At 43.1% G+C, this 18575-nt stretch overlaps 1 protein-coding gene across 3 annotated transcripts in view; it reads right to left on the bottom strand.

Annotated features, from left to right (window-relative positions):
* LOC135797814 (latrophilin Cirl) overlaps positions 1-18575 on the bottom strand; it is a 108352-nt gene that overhangs the window by 71479 nt on the left and 18298 nt on the right. For 2 of the 3 annotated variants that reach the window (XM_065310343.1, XM_065310346.1), the window contains exon 1: positions 12145-12470. The exons of the other annotated variant lie outside the window; for it this stretch is intronic. The gene's annotated coding sequence lies outside the window, so the exon portion shown is untranslated. Of the gene's footprint in view, positions 1-12144; positions 12471-18575 lie in introns of those variants that run through there. 3 annotated transcript variants of the gene reach the window in all.

The following is an 18575-nucleotide window of genomic DNA, read 5'->3' as shown; positions in this document are numbered from 1 at the left end:
TAAACGAAATTAAATTCGGTGAGGCTGATCCTGATGCCATATTGATTTGTAAATAAATTTTATGCAGTTCCGAGATATTGAGATAGATTTCCGGAATAGAATAAGGAATAAAATCGGAATGCAATTTACAGGGGGGCGGCGTGTACGGCGCGTGTCGGCCCGCGTTCGATTTCGAATCTCAGCGAGCGTGCGCGCGCGCAAGATCGAATTACGAATTCAAATTGCAATGTATTGAATGAAGGTGAAGCGTATTGAGCTTCCGGACGTGAATCTCCGTTTAGCGCACGCCGACTTACGCCAACTTAGCGCCGGAAAGCCAATATAATGTCCTCACTTCATAACGGATGACTGGAAGAAATCCCATTTTTATTAGAAATTGGCGCGCGTGCAGCGCACGAGGTGAAAGGAATGCGTGCGCCGCATGGCATATTCATCCGGGTCCCGATTCCGGAATACAGGAATGAAGTGCCAAGAGTGCAGCTACACATATGGCGCACAGTGTCTCATAAAACTCGTTCACATGATCCTTAAACTTTCCTATCGACTGCGTTTTGTGTGACAAAATATTGCAACTTATGCTAGAATTTTGACGAAAAAAAATAAAGAAACGTTTAACGCAAAAATTAGTAATTAAATGTGATATTGCGTTGTAGATTTGATTGCGTCATAAAACGCGCGCAATAAGGTCCTAATCCAGAGGGTTGAAAAGAACCCAGCGACTCGCCAACACGGAAAGCACATTTAGGCCGCTTTATAGGCTCGCGCGGACGATTAGATATTTAATGGGAAAGGTCGACTTTATAGCTGTTTTTTCATTAACTCAATCCAAACTAGATCGATTTTCGGCGCGCACGCGGGCGCGGCATTAATAACGCACGGAGAGAAAAGTGTCTGCGCGCGAAAAATCGAACCGAGGATAAAGGATAAACGACAAAGCATGCGAAAGTATTAAAGTATCTTGGAAGAGAAAAGGTACGGCCCGACTCATAATACCTTCGAGAAAACAAAGAATAAATTGCGCGGCCCAAAAGTGCTGACAAATCGATTTCGCCCTCGGCCGGCGAGGCGGCGAACATCCGTCGATACAATAAATAAATACTAGATACACGAGAGTGGATAGTGGCTACACACCCACACACTCATTCGCAGTGGTCGTTTTCTGCTGGACTGCTCGACAGCACCGGTAAAAGCTCGCACGCCGCTGGAATTTTATCCGAGAAGCATGGAATTATTGCTTTCAGCTTCCAGCTACCAGCTACTACCTCCAAAAGAGGATATTAATTTTCGGTGTTGGACAAATATTGAATAAAACTCGCTACATCTAACAATTTTCTCAGAAAGAAAAAAATGCGCCGAATTAATTTATTGCTTTCGGAATGTGTTTTCTGGAGTTTTGCAGCCTGTAAAACATCGCCAAGGAACGAGAGTCGCAAACCAAGGTAACGCCTGTTGTAACCGTACGTAAATGTCAAAGTTGTCCCGCGGGATATTACCCGTGCATACCGAAATGGGTGTCGCAACCCAAGCGAGGGGATCATGGGATCATCTAGCAGCTACCTAGCACCAAGCAGATACTAGTACATTGTGCTAATGTTGAGAAAGTGGGTCAGAATGAATGCAAAATAAATCTACATTAACCGAAAGGTTTGCAAAGCAACACAAAAGTCTAGCACCAAGCTAACGAGATCATTTCAGAGTGAAAGCACACCCATAGTCATCAGTGCAATATATAACAAAATATGAATATATATATATAAGATGGGGCATATTTGTTGGCTCAAGTTAGCGAGTTGTTGTCGCTGTTAAAAGCTCAAACACGATTTGGCAACACTATTTTTCGTGCATTGTCAGAGTGCTTTCTAGCACTAGCGTTTCCAGCACAGCGCAGACAGTTTAGACATTAGGGCATGTCGTCCCTGTATTGTTCGGTGGTGGCGGCGGTGGCGGCGGCGGGTCGTTACCGACGTGGTAACGCGGCAACGTTAGTGATAGCGCAGGCAACAACAACTCCCGGGCTATTTTCGGGCGAGCGCGCGACTCGCCGGGATTGATATATGGTCGGTTGCGTCGTCCGACAACAATACGCTCGCCGAGAGCGCTTTACGACCGTTTGGAAGTTGGTAACGAATATAATTTCGCTGACCGGCCCCGGCTGGCAAGCTGCAGCTGGAAAGAGTTACCATCCGAGCATATGCACTTCTTACACGGGCGTGTAAAAACGCCATCAGTTGTTTTGTTCCAAGGTTTCATAGTCTTCCTCACTTAATTTACTACTTAAAACGCTTTAAAATCAGTATTTATCCCTCAAATTTTACACATTTGCTCCGCCCACTTTGTGTTGGCATATTTTATGCTTGGTTATGTAGTTACGCATGCGCAGCAAAAAAACCCACCGTGTAGCTACTGCTCTCATCTGAATCACGATTGTAGTGTAATATTTTTCTGCTTCGCTTGCGTTTGCGACGTTTTCGCTTGTTACCCGACTCGATATGCAAACGCAGAAGCTTCTTCAGCATTCTTCGAGACATCAGCGTCGCAAATCAACGCACACATGCGCGCACAGCGAGACATGATTACAATGGTATAATGAGTCAAGAAGCCCGGATTGATTCTTTGTCCAGCGTCTGGACAACAACAATGTATGCGTAATGTGTATGCGCGCGCCCAAACAAATCGATTAATCTATTTGAATAAATCAGCCTCCGACAGTTGAGGATACGCGCCGTGGAAAGTGGAAACAAAGAGCAAGACACACACGTCATTAAATATTTTATCGCTACTTATCTCAATTATTTTCGGTTTTAGTTTCTAACCGCTCTAACCTACATGTCTAAAGTAGGTACTCGGAAAGTTCTTAACTACCAAGTGGAAGTTTGCAAACTTCTAGTTTTGAGCGTTTCGCTGGTGTTTCCTTGCACTTTGCAAGATTTTGCGCTGTCCGGCGTGTTCGGTTACCGTTGCACACAGCCAGCATTCCGCCAATCAATTAGCGCGATTGGATAACGTCGTTTGCTCGTATCTGGCATATCATCTCCTCATCTGCGGTCGCTGCCACTGCGTTTATGCGCGTTTAGCTGCACCGCTAATGTTACCGTCTGCATGTACAATGCCCGCGCGCGCGCATCCGATCCTCAGGAAACGAGCGCATCTCCTTGCAGCGCAGATAGATAGATTTATGATGCTCGCACATGTGTGGGAATAAGTTTCGGTACGGAATTCATCATGATCGACCTGATCGATAGGCAATTTGAGACCATATCAAATCAAAACATTCAACTTGCTCCGCCTACTTTTTTACTGCGCATGCGCAGCAAATGACTAATGTCTACAAATTGAAAACGTGAAAACTCTATCTGTATCACATGCATTAATGGCAATTATTAATCACACGCTCGGATTGAACCGCGGGCACACTGCGTGCACACACTCTGCAATCGCAAGAATTTATATTCCGCTCAATTAATAATGCGGCTAAAAATGCCGTTACGGATGCACCATGGTCATTCCAATCGGCATAATTTGTCAAAAGTGAACACGTGGAATACGAGAAAAGAAAAATAATTGTGACATCGTTGCGCGTAAAGGAAAAAAATAAATATACCTATAGAATGTTTGTGGGTTAGTAGTTATTTTTAGTTACAAAATGGTTAGTTTTTTGCTGATTCCGAAATTGTGGTTACTGGTTAGTGGTTACAACCCATCGGTATGCAGAGTATGCAGCCGAGTTGCGGATTCGGCACGATCGAATCTATCCACGCCGTCAGTACTGCCGCCATCAAGGCAGTAAAAGCGACGATGTGCTTCCGTGCGAAAACTCGAACAAGTAATGGTAACGTCAACGAAAACTCGGTTAAAGACATGCGCGCGCGAGAGGAGCGAAATCCGTCGCAACAGCAACTGTGCGCTCGACGCCGCAACGCAAATCCGCAAAGAAAAGAACCGAAAACACGATGTTAGACTCGGTTGTTTTTTCCTCTTGCTCCTTTTTTCCCTCCAGCGCAACGGCGCTAAACGTAAATTCGCAGATGTAGCTCGCGGAGACACCTCTTCGAGGGTCCGCGCAATCTCGCCAATATATAAAGCGAATCGAGTTAAGACGCGAAAAACGAACAACGCACAGCAGCGCCCGTAAATCCTCGACATAAAATTGATACCTGATCTCGCCGTAAATAAAAATATAAAAAACAATTTAACGCCCGTGAAACGAAGCCGTGTGTGAGTGTAGTACTACAAACGGGTTCGCATTGAGATGCTTCTCTACAACACCATCGTCGGTGTGTTTTGCTTGTTTTGTTTCGAGGCCGCGCGCGGGCGGGTTCAACGCGCGATAACCCTAAAAAGGGTTGGTTACCTTTGTGTGTCGCAGCAGCACAGCATGCGCACAGCGTTTTCGAAAACGCGTTGAACATATGGCTACAAAATTCCACCGAAATCCTGGCGATTCTACTCAAACTTATTGCCGCATGCGTGTATGAGTGTACGATATCTTTCGGGTGCCATGTGCAAAAAATTATTACGTGGCAGACCAGACGGCGCGCATAAAAATTGCTCCACTCGTAAGTCGTAAAACGTCTACTTACGAAAAATTCACTCGGTTTTTATTCCTAGAATTGCGAATCGATAATAATTATACAACTTGCTCCGCCCACAAAGATGTGTAGGCGAGTAGTGCGCATGCGCAAACAGTGATTGAATGTATGGTTGATTGCCTGCCACTTTGCCTGACTTTGACTTTCTGCCACCTAGTGTCTAGTGTCGCGTCTCTGCGGCTAATTGAATTAGTGCGAGCGTCTGGCAGTGCGAAATCGATTTAAAATTTCATTACTGCTTCCGTACCAGCCAGCCTCCTGCGCCTGCGAGCACCTAAAACGCCTAAAGTGAATCAGAAGTTTACGATGTTATTGAAATGATGCCCCGGCATGCATAAACTGAAGCTTGTTTGTCTACAGGGCAAAGTTCGCTACTAATGTCATTGTGCACTTCAACCCCCTATCCGCCATCCCCTAAACAACACCTTAGTATGATGGGGTGCAATTGCCATTCGCGTATTCTATTCCCTTACTCACATTCACAGGGTGCTTTTATTTTTAGTATAAATTTAAGAGTTGCGTCTTTTTTGCTCACTGTATATAAGTGTAAATTTATGCAGCAGTGTCTTGAAGTGTTTGCTCCATATGTTACGAGTCCACCAAGTGGAAAAAAAAGTACGCACCCTTGATGCAGGTAGATCGCGGGGGCGCGAGTCGATTATCCGCGGCGCGCACGTATGCTAATTTACTGCGTGCGCGCCGCGGAATATATTCCGACAATATTTACATTCCTCTTCTTTCTACGGCCTTTTTTTCGGCAACCCTCTAAGGTTCGCCGTAAATTTATCCCCATTGAAATTGCATGCGGAGCGGGCGCGCAGACTAAAATTGGGAAAAGTTATCTGCGCTTCTTCTCTTCCACTCGCGTGTGTACCTTTTTTTTGTGCGCCTGTGCTTTAACCCTGCGAGACGTTTCTTGCGTTCGTTGTTGGTTACAATTAGATATAAATAATACAATCGTGATGGATCGCTGTCTGCGCTCGACCTGCTACAAGACTACCCCTGAGGTCCGAGGGAAAAACTGTCTGCACCTTTTTATTAACGCCCGGCATTCGGCAGCGCGCACAGACGTTAAATGCAGTAGTGCGACCAAGAAAAATGATTGCAAGCGTTCTTCTTGCGGTCGTGTGCTCCGGTTGCCTATATTTCAGCTGCGCAGCTGAGGGCGATGATAGCCGTGGCGTGATTATTTTTATGTACTCGCAGAAGTAAGAAATAAATTCTGCGACGTTTCAGCGGTTATTTAAAAAAGCGTAAAAACGCGTGATTTACGAGCGCGTTTAATAACTGCTATAATGTGTGTGTCAGGCTTTTAAAAAGTATCATTTTGCTCCGCCTACTTCTTTCACCTACTGCGCATGCGCAAACAGTTGAATTTTTCATGTAGGCGGAGCAAAAATACCAAAAAATTAAATAATTTATTATTTACCTCAAGTAAATTAACCTGGTAAGCGAGGAATCGCATGAAAAAATATAAAATTGCGATTCGTAAGCTTTTATTTAACAATCGCTGGAATTTCTTAATAACTCGCGCTTTTCATTACGCTTATTCATTTAGAAAATCGTGCCCACGTTGTCATCGTTCGCCCTTCGCATTCACGTCCGCTTTCCGTCCGAAATTGTAAGTATTTCGTTTTCGCATTTCTTCTTCTTACATCTCTCGACTGTCATATCATTTTATATTTTATTACAATGCAAGAGTATTCGGCGCTCGCGGTGCGCACCAACACAGAAAAAAATTAACTGCCATCTTGCCATGAGTAAATATTTACGCAGAATTAAATTGCTTCAAGCGAAAACAAATTTATAATTACTCATTCATATAAATTAGTTAATTCGGAATATAATTTCGGAGAAAATATTTTTTATGCTATGATATAGTGTAGGTGTCTTTCCGGGGACAGTGTCGACAAGAAGGGACAATTTATTCGAGCGACGAACGTGAGTTATCAGTAGGACCCTAATTAGGAAGTACTTTCGATGACATTTTGGACGAGGGGCGCGCTTAGTTAATGCTCGCGACCTCCACAAGGGCGAAAACACAATTAAAATCAATTCCATCCACTAAGGTCCTTAAAGAAACGCAGTGGCAATCAACTAAAGTTGAAAACTTTTGTGTTTCACTTAAGTTGATTGAAACCTCGTTGCGTAACAGTTTCATTATTAATTATTAATTACTGATTCATATATGTGTGGACTTTGCACAACGCGTAAACAATAATCATAAAAGATAAGATTACAAAACTGTCGCTTGGCGTAATTTACAAGCATGCGTAATTAATTTATCATTAAATGCGCGGCAAGCGCCTTAATTGAATTATCTAACTATATTCAATATTTATGCGCGTAGATTATTAGAGCGTTGAACGTTAAGCAGGAATTCATCGAGAGATGTGAGCGAGCTTTCAACGGGCGCGTGCATTTATGAATTCATGATGCAAGAAGCGCGCTCGCCCCAGTTGGGCGCAAAAACTAGACGCGAGAATTCGTAAGAAGCGCAAAAAAATCCGACAGACTGGAGAGGCAATAATGAGAACACTGCGCGCGCGCAAATAAAATTTGCAACACAAAACGATATGTTAAAACACACGATGCCGGTGCGCGCGCGCATTGTTAACGAGCCGTTCGGCCCGGTCGTTAATTATCAATCATCGGGCATTGTTTTTCTGCACGCCGCATTAAGAGGTACGCCGCGCGGCGAGTGTATTGTTCGAAATTAATAATTAAAACGCGCGCGCCCGCCGCATTAAAATGCAGATGTGGAGCGGGCGCGGGCGGCGGCGGCGATCGCGCGCGCGCATTTATAATGCAACATTAATTAATTCTTTGACGTGTCGGCCGCCGCCCGGCGCGCATCGTACATACAGATGGGGCATTAGCGGCCCGTGACCGTGATTCCCGCCGCCTGGAATTCGATGAAGAACCCAGTAGCAGATCACATCGCATCGAAATTCGTCGTTTAGAGAACTTTTTTCCCCGCTGACATCATTTGTGACCATTTACAGAGTGGTAGACCTTCAGAAACTGCTTCCATTTGTGCAGAAAATTTTACTAAAAATTCGTTTTTTTATTGCAATAATGCCGAAATAAATTTGCACTTAATTTTTATACTTGTTTTACTTGTAGAATATGCATTGTCCGCTGATGCAAAAAGTGCTTTGGCTGGCAGCATAATAATTTCGATTCAATTTGCATAAATATAAATAAATTGCGTGCACACAGCGGCCGCTACTCGAGGAAATTAAAAATCGCATCCAAAGTGACGCCGCGCGCGGCCACTCTCGCCGCAAATGAGTGAATAATTTTAGTTTCCCGCGCGGATATCTTGATATCCGTAATAAATTTCAGTGCGCACTGCGTTCCGCCAGCCGTAAATACGATTCGTTTATTTTATTGCCTAGATAAATTGATTTTATGTGAGTTTATTGATGATTTTATAAGCTTTTTACATCGTCATTATACCGCAAGCGCATAAATTATTCACGCAAACCGTTAAAACATATTCAATTATCATATTTGGAAAAATTTAATCGTGGATTTTTACGCATTGTAAAATAAATAAATACATAAATTGCAAAGTTTTAAAAGTGTGTACATCTGTTTTATGTCGATTTACATTAAATTTCGATGAGTTTCGGTAAAGTTCATCGCGTTATCTCCGCATGACGCGTGAATAATTTACGAGTTATAGTTCGCGATGCGGCAACAGATTTCCGCTGCGTTTTCCAGTATAAATTTCAAACATTGCTGATGCGCACAATATGCGCGCCTCGGAAAAGAGTCGCGACGCGAAAGCCCATAAGCAATAAATATGTTAACACTGAAAAGTTTTGCGACTCTAGTCACATATATGAGTGTTTCGTATATGTGTGGATGTGTTTTCGATTCGGCGACGCAAGCAAGCGTGGCGATAGATTAGGGTTTGAGATAATCTTATTTAGTAGTTGGAATGCGGGGGGCGGCAGACTGCTTGAGGCGGTCTGCCGCCACCGCCAAGACCACACCGACGCCGACAAGTCGCAAACCTACCCCGCATCCACAACAGCCAGCGCGCAAACAATCCCAATTTCGTTTTCGATCCAACGTGCTCGTCCAACGAATGCGACGCAAAACATTTAATTACTAACAAATACCAATTACATCACTGCCTCCACCGCTTCACGCTGGAATCCTCCTCTCCTTGGTGTGTGCGGACACGAGTTTCCAACAAGCCGGAAAAGTTTTTCATTGTTGTGTTTCTTTGTCTTGTACATTCGCGTCGTTTTCTTGGAAATTGAATTAATACAACAATATGTAATGCCGTATTGGCACAAGACAAATTGTTCGGCGTTGTTCGCCAACTTTGGTAAAGTGAATTCCTGAATGTCTATTGTAGCCGCCACACGCACACGCACACATCTAGAGGCATTAATTCGCCTGCCTAGTTCTATGAGAAAAGGGTTGATTTCGCGGCAGGCATAGAAGAAAAGTAAAATGAGGAAAAAAAAGCGCGCGCGCCGGCAAACACCTGTGTCATTATCATCGGCGGTGCACACAATGGCGACACACAATAACAGTTCTTTAAGGCGTGCGTGTGATTCGTGTCCGTCTTTGGTCTGTCTTCGCCTTTTCGCTGACAAAGCACGTCGCGCGACGCAATAACTGTAATTTCGCGTCGATATGAATACCGCGCGCGTTGTAATTATTCCCGCATTGTATGAATTTCTATTAAAAAGCAAATCGGGTCGACGTCGGCGACAAAGCCGTGCATTCACGCCATCGGTTGATAAATTACGCGCTTAGTGATGTGTTTTAATATGAAATTTTCGATTCGGCAACCGAAAGAAAATTCTGCGCGAAATAATAAAACTGACTGCGGAGTGAGAATTCACGTACGTTACACTTGTATATGCAGAGTGATGTCAGGTTAAACTCATGTTTGAACAAAATCACTTGCGCTGACATGTCGGTGACATCTGATGATGTGTTTCTACACACGTGCGCCACCATCTCAACCACCCGCCTCCCACCTGCAGTCAGTCTGCAGGAAGACAATTCCTCGAGGAAGCTCCACAGCCGGATTTGCTATGCGGCGCGCGCGCGTTCCGGCGTTTGCCAGCGAAATTGCAAGCGCTCCGCTCATCGGAATATTAATTGTCTCGCGTCTAAATTATAGCGCCGCATGTGTGGCTGCCGCCATGTTGCGTCGTGTTGTGTAACCGGCTGAAAATCCGGCGGGATTCAAAGTTAGTTTGCGTCCCGCGCTACTCGAGCGCAACCAAAATAGATAAGTTTGTAATACCTGTGGATGAAATTGCGATAAAATCACGGAAAACGATTATACGCACACGGCAGCGCAGAGGGATTCACGAAATCACATCCCGATGCAGAGCGGCGTGGAATGAAGTATGTAGCTGGTTGGTTAGGCTGTGAGTCTGGCTGGCTTCATCAGTTCGATCTCGTTATCCCGTTTTGCCCCGGTTTGGCTATAGGTGCGCATGCATACATACATCGTTAACAACGGCGGCTAATTAATTTTCAGACTGATTGACAGCTCCTCGATGGCTTGTTTGTTTCTCTCGCAGCTCGGAAGCTCGGAGTGTATTACCGTGCAGACATCACTGTCAACACACACCGACACACACATGGACAATCAGGCAGCAACTGTCGATGATGGTTGTGGTAGTGTTGGAATTTCAACTCAACTCGCGACTCCACTCCGATCGGTTCGTGGGGTTTAATCCCGCGGCAAGAATTTTGAAGCGATAATAATTTGACAATCAAAACAATAAATTGAGGGGCGACACGAAAACGCCATCAGTTTGTAAGATAGTCCCACCGGCTTCGGATATGACAACTACTTATAGCAGAAATGCACGCGCGTGGTCACCCAAAAATGCAGCAGAGAGGAGAAGAGAAGACTCAGCGACCAGCCTGGGACTAATGACTCCGATCACTTTCTTATCGTACAGTAGTAGTAGCACTCGATTCTTCTTGTCCTCTTGTTGTTGTTTTTTCCTCTCGAGCAGGTATATCTTCAACCACAGGGTGTTGACAAAACTAACTCCAGTCGCCAACACCTTCCCGATGGACTTTACGCAAGTTGAGATCATACAGTATGAAGGGATTGCTCTGGGTAAATGAGTTGGAATGACTTGTACTGTTGGTGAGATGGCTTTGAATTGCTTGGAAACATCTTCTTGTGTGTTGCTGGCTCGCTGGCTGGGATTTTAAAACAAGAGCGTCAGCTGACAACGACACGCGATACAAGTGCAACACGACGATAAGCGCACGGCTTTTAGCGCTATCGATATGTAAATGCGACCTCGGGCAACAAGGGCCACGCGGTCACAACATGCGCATCGCGCAACGGAACGCATCGTCCATTCCAACATTATTCGCATGGCTCGAGAGGACAGGGCGAAAAGAACTCGACGCCCAAACAATTCCTACAATGTTGCGAATTTTGCTACAACTACCGAATCCTCTAATTGACATTCGTAAAATTACAAAGCCCGATATAAATTCGACTAATCCCAAAATTCGGAATGCGCGCGCGCTACGGGTTTGGAATGCCACGTTATGGAAACGATAATTTTCGAATTATAGTGGAGTGCTTGCAGCATCCCTCCAGCCTGTGAGCAAACAAACCCAACCAACACTCACACCCTCACTGATGGCGACTCGGCGACTGTCTACACAACACTTCCGAGTTAGAGTAAAGTTAGAAACTAATCATAAAACAAATATTCTGAATACACCAGATGAACAGTGAGGGTGTTGGGTATTTAGAGTCTAGTGTATGAGGGTCTTTAATAAATTACAGAGTGTTTACATCATTACACACGTACCAACATCATAAATAACAACAACTTGTAGCGTTGTAAAGGTGTGGAGCAGGAGGAAAGTTCCAAATATTCCACAAACAACTTACAACTCTCAGAGGGTTGCAGGTGCAGCATCATCTTCTGTATGACTGTATCATTAGCATAATAGAATTTATAAATAAATTGCTCCCGGAATGAAATTATTGCATAATTAAAAGGGCGAAACAATTAATTGATGCACAACTGGCGCCGCATTTTCGATACAACAAGCGCGGCGATAATAAAACCGCTAATAAAAGCAAAAACTCAACTAATGGACCCTGAGTACTCAGTACGCGCGCGGTAATAATATGGCGGCGTGCACGAAAATGGATTATTAATCTGCGCCTGCGATAACGTAATCATTTTAATAATCCCTGAAAGCCAGTTGTTCAAAGCTCTCGACCATCCCCCGGCTTATCTATTACAATGCACCCCCAATGTAAAATCGGGCCTGATTTGCTGGATCAATCGATATTTAATTAATTGCATTTTATTTATTGAACTTCAGACGTGCACAGCATGCAATCATTCTATACTCATCCGAAACAATGATTATATAATGATAAATAATTGCTACGCTCGAATGCAATTATTTAATTGTCCACGAAATTCAAGTTTTAAAAACACGACACGAATTCAGCTCGGTGCGGTATTTGATAAACACCGGATAAAAATGTAAACACGCAGAAGATAAAAAAGTCACTCACGTGTTGTTGCGATGCTGATAACGCTTCTGAAACACTCGGTGGAGAAGATATTCATGCTGCGCGAGCGCGCACCGATCACATGCTGTGTCTTAAAAGACTGTTGATTGTGTATTTAGTTAATTTGTCCACAATGTAATCCGGAATGTACGTACAAAACCCGAACACCGAACACGCACCGAAGACGACTCCAGCAGTTTCGTCGTGTGGTTGTGTAGTTGTTGTTGTGTCCGGCAGTCCGGATGGAATTTCTTACCTACAGCAAAGCCTCGCTCGCCGGGCGCTCTACACAGCCGCGCGATTACCACGGTCCACATCCCGAAACACGACGAAACGACGAGAACCGAAACGTGAATTTCGCGCAAGTCAAAGCAAGTCAGCGATTATCAAAAATACACGCGACGTGCGCGCGTCGATTGCGCTCAGTCGATCAAACCGTGGGGGTTTTGCGCACGAGCGGTACCTGTAAATGTAAAATAATAAGTTCATTGTTTTCAGTCTTTGGCAACCCACAAACCACATGCATAATTTATTCACGTCACTATGATTATTATTTATTCTATTTGATTTAATAATACCAATTTTAAATCAATATCAAGAGTTTTTTTTTTAGATAAAAATTTCTTTTTGTTTTTTTTTTGTCTGAAATTTCACTTCCCGACCACCTCATGAGAATACCCATGACCCATGAATAGTAATTAGTTTGATAATTGTTTACGATTTCATTCAACTCAAATCGATAAACGTGAATGCACTGCAGCAAATTTTATTGATCACAACGACATAGAAACACACACCCGGAGGCATTGTACGGAATGTGGAATGCACTTTGAAAGCGCACATAACCAGAACGATCGCGTCCCATCGCCCGTAATAACGCACATAACCGATTAGGACAATAAACAATAATAATTACTGCGCGAGCAAATTGAGTTACAACGGCCGACATTGTGCGCCGCTACAAACACATCTACATTGTGTATATGCGCGCGTAGAATGCAGCTACCCTCTACCTATCCACCCGCCCCCGACCGCAATGCACTCGTGAATCTGTATTCTATTGCTTTCGATTGCCTTCGATTCCGTGTCGTTGTGTTCACATTTCGATTGCGGGGTATATGAGTTTATACTGGGCGTGCGGCAATGCGCACCAAATTGGAAGATCTATGCGGTGCAATTTGCTGCTCGATTTGGCGATTAATTTGTGCTTCCGTTCGGTGCATTTCGGCCCACTAGGTACACATCCGCTGGCTGTACTTTGACGCAGTTTAGCGCAATTCGAATGCTATTGTTTCAAGTGTCTCAATTTGCCAACGCTTCATTCTTGGATAGTACTCAATTTAACTTCAAGTTTATTTTTAACTTTCCACAATATTCAACCAGCTTTCTATAATTTTTTCGTTATGATCATTATTTTATCTTGTAGAGAATTTTCCGAGGAATCAGAATATTCCATTCGATCTTTTCTATCGCTTTTAGTTTACGAGATATTCAGAAATGAAAAAAAAAATCAGAAAAACATCAAAAAACGCTCTCATTAGCACTTTTAGTCGCTATTTCGGGACTTTTACACCACGAATTAAATATATTTTATTATCCTATCTTATAAAAAATTTTCCAAACTTTCATAATTTTTAATCAGTTGATCGCTATCACTTTTAGTTTATAAGATATTTGTTACCGAAAATACTCGAAGAACATACATCGTCCTACGGTGCCCTGAACACGAGTCACTTATACCGCCACCCTCGTACGGTGCCCTGAACACACTCATCTAGAAAGTCGATTTATTAAAATTAAAATACAATATGACTATTATTACTGAAAAAAACAGAAGATATTATTACGACACTGCTTCCAACACAACCAGTCGATCCTTACTACTTATGTTATTTAGTAGCATTTTGTTTTGTGCGGATTCCAACCAGTCCGGTCCGATTTCCCAATTAGTTTCCTTGATTGCGCGTCGTTTCCACTCGCAGCAGAGAGCACAGTACCAACAAACCAATATATCCATCGTGAATGTTTTTTGTTTGTCGTCTGGTCGCCCCTGCGCCGTAATTTTTACACAAGGGTAGCAATGGCATAGCAGCATCGCCCGCAGCAGCAGTTCTTGGTTATAATATATATTGCGAGATAAGGGCGCAGCATAATTAAGATAAAATTGGGATTTTAGTGTCCGCTCACCCCTGTTGACTGGCTCAGTCGGTTCATATTCGTTCTCGGAAAAGTCTTGCCAGCGTGATAAAATCACCACGACACTGGCCTTTGTCTACGATGTCTACGAAAAGTTTTGATTAAGTTTTCCAACGATATTATGAGGATGCGAGTCGAGAACTTGAGAGAGTTTAAATATAAAATAACTAGAAGTGGCTAAAAATGAGGCAAATACTCATAATCTAAACAAAACTTTGCACTCATATTTTACACTTTGCACTTTACTTCAAGTGAAGCATCACAAATCAACGCAAATCGTTAATTTACGCACCTTTTGTTTTGTACGCATGTTTGCTATATAAAACAATATATCGAGTGTTTATTCACGGCTTGGTCGTTAATGAACAAGCTGAGCGGACGGCAATATCTAATATTTACATTTTATCGGCGTGTTTTTCTTTGGGTTGTAAACGCGTCGACGTGTGGAGAGTATATGTATGTCGATGAAAGGGTTACAAGGTAAAGATAAATTGCTGTTGTTTGTTTAGGCATTCGGGAAAGCAATTAGTAATAAAATTCAATTATTTTAATAACTTAATAATTACAATCACGTCCCATGGCCGATATGTACCTGCAGATAATAAATGTTATTAAAGATTTTATTAACGTATTCAACGCAATACGTTTAGTTACGGAGCATAATAAATATCCAAGCATTAAAAAATCATTGGCGCCTCCACCAAAATGTCAATTTTGAAATTTGAGGAAAATAAAAACTCAACCGTGACATTTTCAACTAAAACTGATTCTATTAGTGATACAGGATGCTGTGTATACTAAGTTTTAAATTTTTGAGAATAGTGAGATGTTTGTATTTAAATAAAAATGTTTGGTGGCTCTGTATTTTCCATACACTAAAATAGAATTCTAGCCAACAGCATTTTGGTTTTATCACTGTTGTTTTGCTCCACTGTAAGGGTAATTAACTAATGCACCTCCGAGCTGTGCGCGCAAAAGTATCGCAAACAAGCTCACATGCACCGGCAGCAAATGCGTTTTCTAAATTGCATTCTCTAATAATGCGCCGCCCCTGACGTCCGGTCCACTCCACACTCCACGCTATGTTTGTTGCTCTTGCCGCCTGCCGCTTGCAGAAATCAAATAACCAAAATCCAACTAGGCCGGCTGTCCGCGCGCGTGCAACTTTCCATTATATTCATCACGATAAAATGCGCATAGGCAGGCGGGTAGATTACACGTGCAAACAAACGCGCGCACAACCTTTAAACAAACTCGAAAACAATTGAAACTGTCAATTTTTTCCCCGGCGCGTCGTCGTAAAATTTCCAATTTGATGAAAAACCAAAACCCATCGGCAGTGATGTAAAACAAAGAAACGCGCCGTGCGGCTGAGTGTGTCTTCATGAATATTAAACAGAGCGCTCGGTGTAATTTTTTCGATTGAATTTAGATAGGCATTTAATTCGCAAGGGGGAAAAAGTGTCATCAATCAATCGCGCTCCAATCGTGCACGTGAATAAACACAATTATCTATACACACTATCGTGTGGTCTATAGTTTTACAAGTGCCTACTTTAGTTGTTTATAATTTTTTTGCATTCGCGATTTGTAGGAGCGCGTCGATAAGAAAGCTATTAGTTACTGCGCAGCAGTACAATTAGTTCCATTTTGCTTTTCTTTTGTAGACTGGGTATTTTTTGCAGACTGCTTTGCATAGCGCAGTTTCTTCACGCTGCGAGCCGACGCTTTCAATCGCGGCCGAGGCGGTAATGGTCTTAAAACAGCATAACCAAAGAAGCAATTTATACGCCTCCTTAGATATTTTGAAATGTTACAAATTGCCTATTTGTCGTGCTACCGTGACCGTGTCGGCGTGCTGGCGCGCCTGCAGGAAAAACGATTGAAGGATCGTTACGCAGTCATCAGACATCAATATCTACGCCTTGATAGTTACGCGCAACTATCATAAACAATTTTATTCAAATTTATTCTTAAATTTTCTAAAAATTTAATTAAATTATTCTTGTTATTCGTTTGACTTCCGGTTGCGTATAAATCGCATTGTCTTCACTTAGCGATTAGATGGCGTTCGATGCGCATTGCAATGCAGTTGCGAGGATGTGAAAAATGTTGATGTTGATTCCGTGCAATTAATTTTTAATCAGCTGCGAAGAATTCTCGCACTTGGTGAAAGAGAGGCACTTATCGGGGAGTTGAAACTACCGCTAGGAATTTCCGTAGTTTGCAAACGCGCGAAACTTTTGTTCGAATCGGCATTGTGTTATTACGGCAAGTTACACAAAAGGCGAGTTTCATAATTTATATCGTTCTTGAGAGCAGCGCTCCTGGAACGCCAGCCAACTTAATAGAAGAGAATAAATCAATGCGTTTGTTTTTCGCCGGCGAAAAAGCTAAAAATATTGATTTCCGCGCCACTTTTAAATTGAATTCGATAAAATCTTCTCGGGAACTATTCACCGAGATATTTATTTCTAATTGGGATATTTAAAATGTTTTTAAACAGGTTGCGAATTGTGTGAATGTAAAAAAAGCAATCGAAATAAATCAAAATTTCAAATTTCCTCCCCGCGCGCGATAACACTGCGCAGCGGTAAAACGTTCGCATCCTGAACGAAACGAGCTAATTAAATATCCTGCATTTTGTAATTACAAGCATACTGGATATCGTGAGTGGTTGATTAAATTCGACGTCGCGTTGCTCGACTCCCCCTCTCATTTCCGGCGTCGACATTTTCGCTTCTGTATCTTCGACTTTGTTTCACTTTGTTTGCGCGCTCCCCCTCGAGTCATCCGCAGTGTCATAGTAAATCACAGAAGATAAAAGACCACTTTCATCGCCAGCCGCCGTCCCCGTCCTCGTTTAATATATAAAAAAGTATCCGAGATACCGAGATGTTAATTGGGGTCGAAGACAATGAAAAACAATCAATGTTTTGATTTTTTTATTCATTGGATGTTACTATGACTACACTATGACAACCCTTTGAGTTGTTGGGTTAAGGGTTTTGCTTTGAGCGTGTGAATGATGTGAACCGTTGCGTTTTTTGCTCGGACTAATCGCAATCTAGATTACAACTGATTGTGTCGCAGCTCAGAGAGTGTCGATTAAGCAATAAAGCATGTGATTCGAATGAGGCGATTATGGTGTGCGTTGGGGGTATGTGCGCGCGCGCGTGCAACCCTTTCGGGATGTTAGATTAGGTGCGCGTAATTATTATAGCGGGCGCGCACGCTCGATTGGTCACTTTGCCAAGCCCCCCAGGGGTTCTGCCGCCGGCGGCGCTGCCACACACGTGATCATAACATATGCAGAACAACCTTCCACCTACACCTCTGTACCTGTCAGATGATATCCCCAAGGGTTTACCAGCGCAAATAAATAGGTTAAGCAGTTTTAGATACGTAGTTTTGTTTTGTTGTGTTTTGCAGGATTATTAAAGCAGTTTTGAATTGTTGGGATTTTGTATCCGAGTTGCTGATTTCACCCTTTGTTCAACCCCACTGAAAGCCCGCTTGTGGTCTGGTTCGATTCCCTACTCGAGGGACGTCTTTTTGCAACAAAAGATCTGCCGCCCGTCGCCGAAAAAAAGGAACCCCGATAGCAACCCGCAGCCAACAATGTGTTGCTTACGGCTCGCGCCTTCGCGTATATAAATTATGCACGAAAAGTTGGAATAAAGGCGCAACGAGGAAATTCGAAAAATCGATCGGTACGTTTTCGCTTTTTTGTGCAATATGCCAACCCACAGCTTGTAGGTATATGTAGTGTATTAGCCAGGCAGTAGCTGCATGTGGTGTAAAAATGCAAACGGCAGCAGTGGCCGGAGAGAGCGACGCGGCTGGCAGCAAATTTTCCGGTCAAAAATCAACGGACACCCGTGCCGGGCCCGAACACAGAGTGGACGAGAGAGTGTTGCGCATGTTGTGTGTTCGGATGTGTTCTTGTGTTGCAGACATGTTTTTGCTAATTTACTCCTGCCGGGCAGTGAGTTGAGGCCGGTGTGCGCTGCAAACTGGCTTTCACGTTGCCGTTGCTTTTTTGCTGGGTTCAGTTGACCAAATTGCATCCATACGATTGCTACAAATGCCAAAAAATCGAAATACTTGAAATGTTTGACTCTGCACAAAATAGCTGCTTTCAATTATTAATTTCGACAATAAACCGATGTAAAATGTTGGTATTTCATCCAATTTTGGCGATAAATTAGAAAATAATTACTATGTAATAACATTAG

The sequence above is a fragment of the Atheta coriaria genome, unplaced genomic scaffold, assembly GCF_025399875.1.
Source record: "Atheta coriaria isolate IRGN ID8LTWV9N9 unplaced genomic scaffold, Caltech_Dcor_3.1 hic_scaffold_8_pilon, whole genome shotgun sequence".
Taxonomy (NCBI): domain Eukaryota; kingdom Metazoa; phylum Arthropoda; class Insecta; order Coleoptera; family Staphylinidae; genus Dalotia; species Dalotia coriaria.
The sequence above is the reverse complement of the archived record's forward strand: the minus strand, read 5'-3'. Positions and strand labels throughout refer to the sequence as shown.